Here is an 8746-nt window from a genome sequence, read left to right as displayed (position 1 = left end):
ATGGCACTACTTCATCTTTTGTTGTGACAGAGTAGTATTCAATTGTGTATATATACCACAACTTCTTTATCCAATCATCTATTGAAGGACACTTTGGTTGTTTCCATGTCTTGGCCACTGTAAATAAAGCTGCAATGAACATTGGAACACATATATCTTTACAGATAAATGTTTTCAGATTTTGGGGGGTATATACCCAGGCGAGGGATTGCTGGGTCATATGATAATTCTATTCTTAATTTTTTGAGGAACCTCCACACTGCCTTTCATAGTGGCTGCACCAATCTACATTCCCACCAACAGTGTATGAGGGTTCCTTTTTTTCACACAGATAATTTTCAACAAAGGAGCCAAAAACTTACAATGGAAAAAAGAAATCCTCTTCAATAAATGGTGCTTGGAGAATTGGAAAGCCACATGCAAAAAAAATGAAACTAGACTGTAATCTGTCACTGTATACCAAAATTAACTCAAAATGAACCGAAGACCTAAACATAAGACCTGAAACAATAAACTTCACAGAAGAAAACACAGGTACTAGACTTATGGACCTTGGGTACGAAGAGGATTTTATGAATTTGATTTAAAAGACAATGGAAGTAAAAGCTAAAATAAATGAATGGGACTATATCAAACTAAAAAGCTTCTGGACAGCAAAAGAAACCATCGACAAAGTAAAGATGTAACCAACCGAATGGGAGAAGATATTTGCAAACAACACCTCTGATAAGGGGCTAATATCCAAAATATATTAGGAACTCATACAATTCAACAACAAAAAAAAAAACAAAAAAAACTCAGTTAAACAATGGACAGAGGATCTGAATAGACATTGCCTCCAAAGAGGACATACAGATGGCTAATAGACAAATGAAAAAATGTTCAACATCACTAATCATCAGAGAAATGCAAATAAAAACCACAATGAGATATCACCTCACACCGGTTAGAATTGCTATCACCAACAAGACAAATAGCAATTTAAGTTTTTTGAAGAGTAGTGAGCAAAGGTTCAATTACTCTGTCTTTTAAGTTTAGAAAATGAAACAAAGTTTTCTTAAAATACGTAATATTGCACCTCAATTGAAAGAGAAAAAGAGATACTTGGATGGGCAAGCATCAGGATGGTGGAGTGATGAAACAATGAATATTGAAATGATAAAACAAAGGGCAGAAACAAGTATCTATCTCTTCCACACTGGAACAGATCCCCACAACCCTAAATTCTGTACCTCCTTTGGAAGTCTCCACTCCCACTGCTGCTTTATCTCAGGTTCTTACCCCCAAGCCTTATAAGTTGTGTGTTTTTCTGTTCTCTGTATTTGGACTCCAGTCTTCTAAAGATGCCATCTCTCCCTGCAATAGCTTTTCTGTTTCGGTCAGGTAGTTATTTTGTGTTTATTTGGGTTTTTCAAAGTCCCTGGTATTTTTTATCTTCAGCCACATATCCTGAGTATTTAGATAGATTGCAGGCTTTCTCTGAGTTATTGACTTTTTAAATTCTACCTCCCAGTTTTTTTCCTACCCAATGTCTGCATTTTGCAATGTTCCATTTTCAAAATTAAAAACAAACAAAAAAAACAATGTATTCCTTTCACTCTGTGTGACACTAACTGATGTTGTATTTATTGTAATTTTAAAGTTCAAAGGAACTATGAAAGTCAGCAACTCCAGCTCACTTGTTAAAGTTTTAATCTCCTTCTATTCCTCCAATCTCCCACTCCTGTGGAACCCTGTGACTATTAAAATTTTCCCTTTTAAATTTAGCTGATACCTTTCTTTCTGTCTTCCTCCTTGGGACCACATAAAACAAAACTGTTACCATTGACCTGTGACAAAATTTTAGCTATCTGAATAAATACCTTATCCCCCATTCCACTGTAACCCCAACCCTTCTCCAGGTTAAACAAACCCAATTCCTTTGACTGTTATGTTATGCCATATTTTCAAAGCCCTACAACAGGTACTCTTGTTTTGTTTCTCAGGATAATTTTATTATCATTATTAACATTGTATAGTTTCTGTCCACAAATGTAAAATCCTGTTTCTTGGTATACCATGCTTACCTTATGAAAATTTAGAAAATAACCATTAAATATGCTTAAATTTATGCTGACATTTTAGCTTTTAGGATATATGAGTTTAACAATGGGACAAAAAGCTAGTGACTGACATGTTTTGCTTAAGTATTAGGGAATCCTTTCCTAATCTTCACCCCCTTCCAAGTATGTTAGATAACTTCGACTTTTCCTCTATAACATTTTCATTACTGTAACTTATTTTTCTAATTATTCTTTTACTTCTATCTTCCTTAATAGAATATAAGCTCTAATCGAGCAAAGAGTAAAGGATAAAGTTTGTCTATATGCAGGTGCTAACATAGTGCCTGGCAAAAATAGAGCATATATATATATATATATATATATATATATATATATATATATTGCATAAATCAAAGAGCTTTTTATAGTACTGAAATTGGAAGGGACCTAAGAGCACTTATTTTTCAGATGGGTAAACTGAGGCCCAATTAAATAAAGGAATTTATGCAAGATTACAGAGATATTTGATGAAAAATCTGTAATTTTAAATTTTGACATCCATCCCACCCCACTGATATTCTACAATTTTAGGTCATCCAGGGGCTCTAGCTATGCTAGTGGCTAAGTAGGATAAAAGATGGCCACGAAGAATAATTTCTCTATCTATTGATTTCCTGAACATCAAAATAAAAAAGTCTACATATAAAACTACATTTTTTAAAAGAGCATAAAATATTACACTGTACTGATGATTTGAACTGATAACTTACAATGTTCAGATGGACTATATCTTGCTGTTCACCATGGCATCTTCATAAAGATTAAAGAGAGAAAAACAAGATAAATCAAATTTTTTGGTTAAAATGATGCTCACCTGCTTCCTGATATTTCATACTTTAGACCTATACTGTCCAATATATAGCCCTATGTGTCTAAGCTGGACTGAGGTGTGCTGTGATGTAAAATATATACCACATGTCTAAGATTCAGTATAAAAAGGATGCAAAATACTTAGCTAATAGTTTTAGATTTATTACATAATGAAACAGTAATACTTTTGGATATATTGGGTCAAATAAAGTATATTATAATATTGCTTTTAAAAAACATTTTATGAAGATTTAAGAAAATTTTAAATCACATATATGGCACCCATTTGTGATAAAAAAGTGTCAGAAAATTAGGAGTAGAAATCCTCAACCTGATTAAAGAAAAAGTCTTTATCCTACCCATTCTACAAAAAACTCTACAGTTAACATCATTCTTAATGGTGAAAGGCTGAATGATTTTCCTCTAAGATTAGGAAGAAAGCAATGATATCTATTCTTATCATTCTTATTTGACATAATACTGGAAGTTTTAGCAATTGTTATAAGGCAAGGGAAATAAATTAAAAGCATACAAATTGGAATAAAATAAATAAAATTGTCTTTTTGCAGACATTATTATCTACATATAATATCCCAAGGACTCTATAAAACACTTCTACCACTAATAAGTAAGTTCAGCAAGGACACAGAATATAAGATCAACAAACAAAAATCAATGATATTCCTATATACTAACAATGACATGTAAAAACTGAAATTAAAAACATAGTACCATTTATAATCACTCCAAAGAAAATAAAATAATTTGGTATATCCTTCAAAAAACATGTATGAGAATCTGTATGCTGAAAATTACAAAATACTTGTAAATAAATCAAAGATCTAACTAAACAGAGACAAATACCTTGTTCATGGACTGAAAAACTCAACACACTAAAGACGTCAATTCTCTCCAAATTAATGCACAGGTTTAATGTAATTCTTATAAAAATTCTAGTAAAAATATTTGGAGTCATAGTCAAGCTTATTCTAAAATGTACAGGCAAACCTTGTTTTACTGTGGTTTGCTTTATTTTGCTTCACATATATTGCATATTTTAGAAATTAAAGGTAAGATCATCCACCAGCAAAAAGATTATGACTCACTGAAGACTCAGATGATGGTTAGCATTTTTTGTCAATAAAATATTTTATGGGGCCGGCCGAGTGGCTCAGTTGGTTAAGAGCATGAGCTCTGAGCAACAGGGTTGCCGATTTGATTCCCACATGGTCCAGTGATGCTGCGCTCAAGCTGAGCTGCCGATGAGCTGGAGATAGCGTGTGCTCTCTCAGCAGCAAGGTTGCCGGTTCAACTCCCACTTGGGATGGTGGGTCACACACCCCCTCCTCCCCTCACAACTGAGATTAAAAGCGAAGACTGGACTTGGAGCTGAGCATACGCCCTCCACAACTAAGATTGAAGGACAGCAACTTGACTTGGAGCTAATGGGTCCTGGAAAAACATAATGTTCCCCTTCCCCAATTCCCCAACACTGTTCCCCTCCCCAATTTCCCAATAAAAAAAAGTCTTTAAAAAATAAAATAAAATATTTTCTAATTAAGGTATGTACATTGTTTTTTAAAAATAAATAATGCTACTGCACACTTAATAGACTACAGGATAGTAAACATAACTTTTATATGCACTGGGAAACTAAAAAACATTGAGTGCTTTATTGTGATATTCACTTTATTCTGGTGATCTGGAATTGAACCAACAATATCTCCCAAGGTATGCCTGTATATTAAAACTCACAGAAACTAATTTTAAAAAATCACAGGGCTTTCTGGTCAAGATGGCAGAGTAGGTAAACGTGATGCTTACTTTCACTCATGACCACATCAAAATTACAATTAAACAACAAAACAACCATCACTGGGAATCACCTGAAGTCTTTCTGAATCAAAACCTTATAACTAAGGACACAAAGAAAAAGCCACCTTGAGAATGGTAGGGGAGGCAGAGATGTGGAACGAACTAGTCCCAAACACAGGTGTAACCATTAAAAATTGGGAGGGATATCTCAGCTGTGGAGGTTCATGCTCGAACATGAAGGGTCCTGGCACTACACCAGGCTCCCCAGCCAAGGGTTCCAGTGCTGGGGAATGAAGTTCCCATAATTTCTGATTGTAAAAACAAGCAGATTGTGGCTGAGTGGGACAGAGGATGGCTGTAATCCCAGGTGCTTCTCTTACAAGGCCCACACACAGACTTACTAGATGATGAACTCACTCACTCTGAGTTCCAGCCCTGGGGCAGCAGCCCAAAAGGCAAAAGGGACATATGGGAAGGAACTGAGTTGTCTGGCTGCAGAGTGAGGGCTGGAGGGGCAGCAGTCTCCCAGACAGAAGAGTGGGCTGAAGCAATTATTTCTTTGTTGTGCCCACACCCTTCCCAGGGTGCGGACACAGGCAGCCACCATATCTAAGTCTCCATGAACCTAGCTAAGGCCAGGTACTCACCCCACCCTGCTGATTCTGAGATGCTGCCACACCCAGATTTTAGGCACAACCAAGCTTCCAGTGGCTTTTTCATACAAACTGCCTGTCTTGGTTCATGCTGAAGAATTTCCTGAAGTCTTTCAAAGGTTCACAATACCAAAACAAGTAGCACCTGGCTTCAGAGTGTCCCATACCTCTGGCTGAGCACTCTAAGCCCAGCACTAGTGGCAGCTGACATTGGTTCATGGCTTGGCCTTTTGAGGCACCTCCAAGCACAGCACAGGTAGTGGCCATCAGCAAAATGCTTTGTGTGTCATGCCAGGTAGCCCCAGGCAGGGCAAAGGCCCTGTGGCAGAATTTGGCCTGCAGTGATGCCCTCCCACATGGCCCTGGAGTTGGCCAACCCAGTGGACAACTTCTAACCAAGCTGAAACATCACCTGGCTGCCTCCAAAGACATCACATCCAAAGGGGAGACTGGGCAGGCACCAGAACCCTCTTAAAGCAAATCCTGGTCCATAGGGTCAGCCCCTCCACAACTGCTCCTTCACTGTAGTAACAGCCATTCTTCACAACAAATGAGCCCAAGGGTCAATCCTTCACACTGAAGTGCAAACAACAACCAAGGCTTACCTACAATAGGAGTACACACACAACTCACACAAGCGACATACATGGAGCACCTGGTTCTGGTGACCAGGAAGATTGCCACTGGGCATCACAAGACACCTACTACATAAGGCTACTGTTCTAAAACTGGGAAACATAGCAGCCCACCCTAACATATAGAAATAAACACAGGGAGGCAGACAAAATTAGGAAATAAAGAAAAACGCCCCAAATAAGAGAACAGAAAAAAGCTCCAGAAAAAGAACCAAACAAAATGGAGACAGATCTACCAGTTGCAGAGTTTAAAACATAAGTTATAAGGATGCTCAATAATCGCAGGGAGAACTTCAACAAAGAGATAGGAAACATAAAAATAGAGATAGAAAACATAAAAAATCGTCAGAAATGATGAGACAAATAAAGAGATAATAGGAGCAGGCTTGTAAGCTGACAAGATGGGATGGGCAAGGAGTTAACAGGAGCAAGCTTGTAAGCTGGCAGGAGCGAGCTTAAACATTAACTGCTTGGCTCTGACTCCCCTGGTCAGCACTGCACCTGCAGGTTGACAAGCACCTTACATCCATCATAGGTGGGAACAAAATAGTTCCAATCGCAACGGTAACCGCCCCCCCCCACAAACAATCACCCATCATAGATGGGAACAGAACGATTCCCAATCACAACACCCTGCAAGATGACATCCATCATAGATGGGAACAGGACAGTTCCCAGGAGAAAACAATTGTGACGGCAGCCCCCTGCAAGCTAACAAGAACCCTGCATCCTGCTTAGAAAAATATAAAACCCCAGCACTCCTTCTCATTGGGGCAGCTGTCTCTATTGGACTCTGTCCTGGCAAAACTTCCCTTTACCAAAATTATCTCTCTTTGACTTTCAATAAATCTTTGCTTAGTCTTGTAGAACCTCAAATTCTTTTTACATTCTGTGAACGACCAAGGATTAATTCCACACCAAGACAAGAAATAAAGAATAAAGTAAATGAAATGAAGAATACATTAGAGGGAATCAATGGTAATTAGATAAAGCAGAGGATCAAATCAGCAATTTAGATGATAAGGTAGGAGAAAATACTTAAACATAACAGCAAAAAAGAAAAAAGAATACAAAAAATGAGGATAATTTAAGGGGCATCTGGAACAATATCAAGCATACTATCATTTGCATCGTAAGGTTGACAGAAGGAGAAGACAGAGAGCAAGGAATTGAAAACCTATATGAAGAAATAATGACAGAAACCTTCCTTAACCTAATGAAGGAAATGGATATTCAAGCTCAAGAAGCACAGAGAATCCCAAACAAGATGAACCCAAAGAGACATACAGGGAAAGACTGAGTTGTGCAGCATCAGAGAGAGGGCTGGAGGGAGAGCAGCCAGTATGCCTGTGTGGAGCCTGCCTCATATGTAGCCTACAGGATGGTGCAATCCTTTCTATGTTGAATGCACATCCAAACGTCCAAATCTCAGACTGCATTGGTCTGATAAAAAGCCGCATGTGTGCACTGCCTTGGTGACACCCGTGGTCCCCACCTGCACAGCTAGTACTGAATTGTCCAGGGAATTATCAACTACTGAGTGGTCAGCACTGCCCCATAAGCTGTGGAAGTCTTTATAGCAGCAGATGGCCATCATGGGCCAGGGAACTTTTGGTGATGGGCCGTGAGCCACAACCTACACCACAGCCTGTTTTGGGCAGCTGTCAGGGACCTGCGGGTCTAAGGCAAGTAGTGGATGGCCACTGTATTCTCAGGGCATTTTTGTGAAGTGGACATGGGCCTAGCACTGGTGAAAGAACAAAAACTGCATTAACTCTGTAAAAAACACTGCCCACTCACCATAGCTCCCTGGATCCCCACGTTGCCCACTTAAAGCTGCACTGTTAGGAGCACTCTCAGCACCTGGGCATCCAGTCCCACCCCACAAACCACAGAAGCTTTTTATAGCAGCAGAAAGCCCAAGACTGCCTAAGGAACTTTTGATGGTGGACAGTAAGCCACAACTTGTGCTTCAGCTGCTCTTGGGGAGCTCTTGGGGATCTGCAAGCCCAAGGGAAGCAATGGCTGGCTGTAGTGTTCTCAGGGCATTTTGCAAATGGATCAAAGGCCAGGCACTGGAGTAAAAACTGAATCTGCATTAATCTTGTAAAAAGAACCAGCCATGACTCATGACTCCCTGGGACCCCGCCCCACCCAACTAGTGCTGCATCATCAGAGGCACTCTCAACACTGGTTCACCCAGCCAGGCACACATACCTAAGAAGGCTCTTGCAACAACTGAGCCTTACAGGCAGCTGGCAGGGGGCAACAGGCCTAGGGAGCCCTGGGCCTTTTGCTAAGCTGTCCCAGGCCCCAAATGTTTGGCAGCCAGCCTTGGTTCACAGTGATGTCACACCCACATGCCTCCAGGTCCAGCACAGGCAGCAACCGAACACATATACCTTTGTAGTAGCCCCAAGGCTATCAAAGGCTAGGCTGAAATTGGCCTGCATGGAAGCCCCTCCCAAGAGACACAAGAAACAACACACCCAGAGGCCAGCTTCAGACCACACCACAGTACTACCTGGTTAGCCCCACAAGTGGCACACCCAAAGGATGGACTCAAAAGACACAAGAGCCTGTGGGGGTGGATCCCCTCTGAGGGGTCAGCCACCACACAGCAGCTCATTCTCTGTGGGTGTAGCCAATCCTCATAGGCAGCCACCATGGGAGTCGATACCACATACTGATGCACCAAAGGCAATCAAGGCTCAACTAAAACAGGAGAAAA

Source organism: Hipposideros armiger, unplaced genomic scaffold (genome assembly GCF_001890085.2).
Source record: "Hipposideros armiger isolate ML-2016 unplaced genomic scaffold, ASM189008v1 scaffold_121, whole genome shotgun sequence".
NCBI lineage: Eukaryota > Metazoa > Chordata > Mammalia > Chiroptera > Hipposideridae > Hipposideros > Hipposideros armiger.
The sequence above is the reverse complement of the archived record's forward strand: the minus strand, read 5'-3'. Positions refer to the sequence as shown.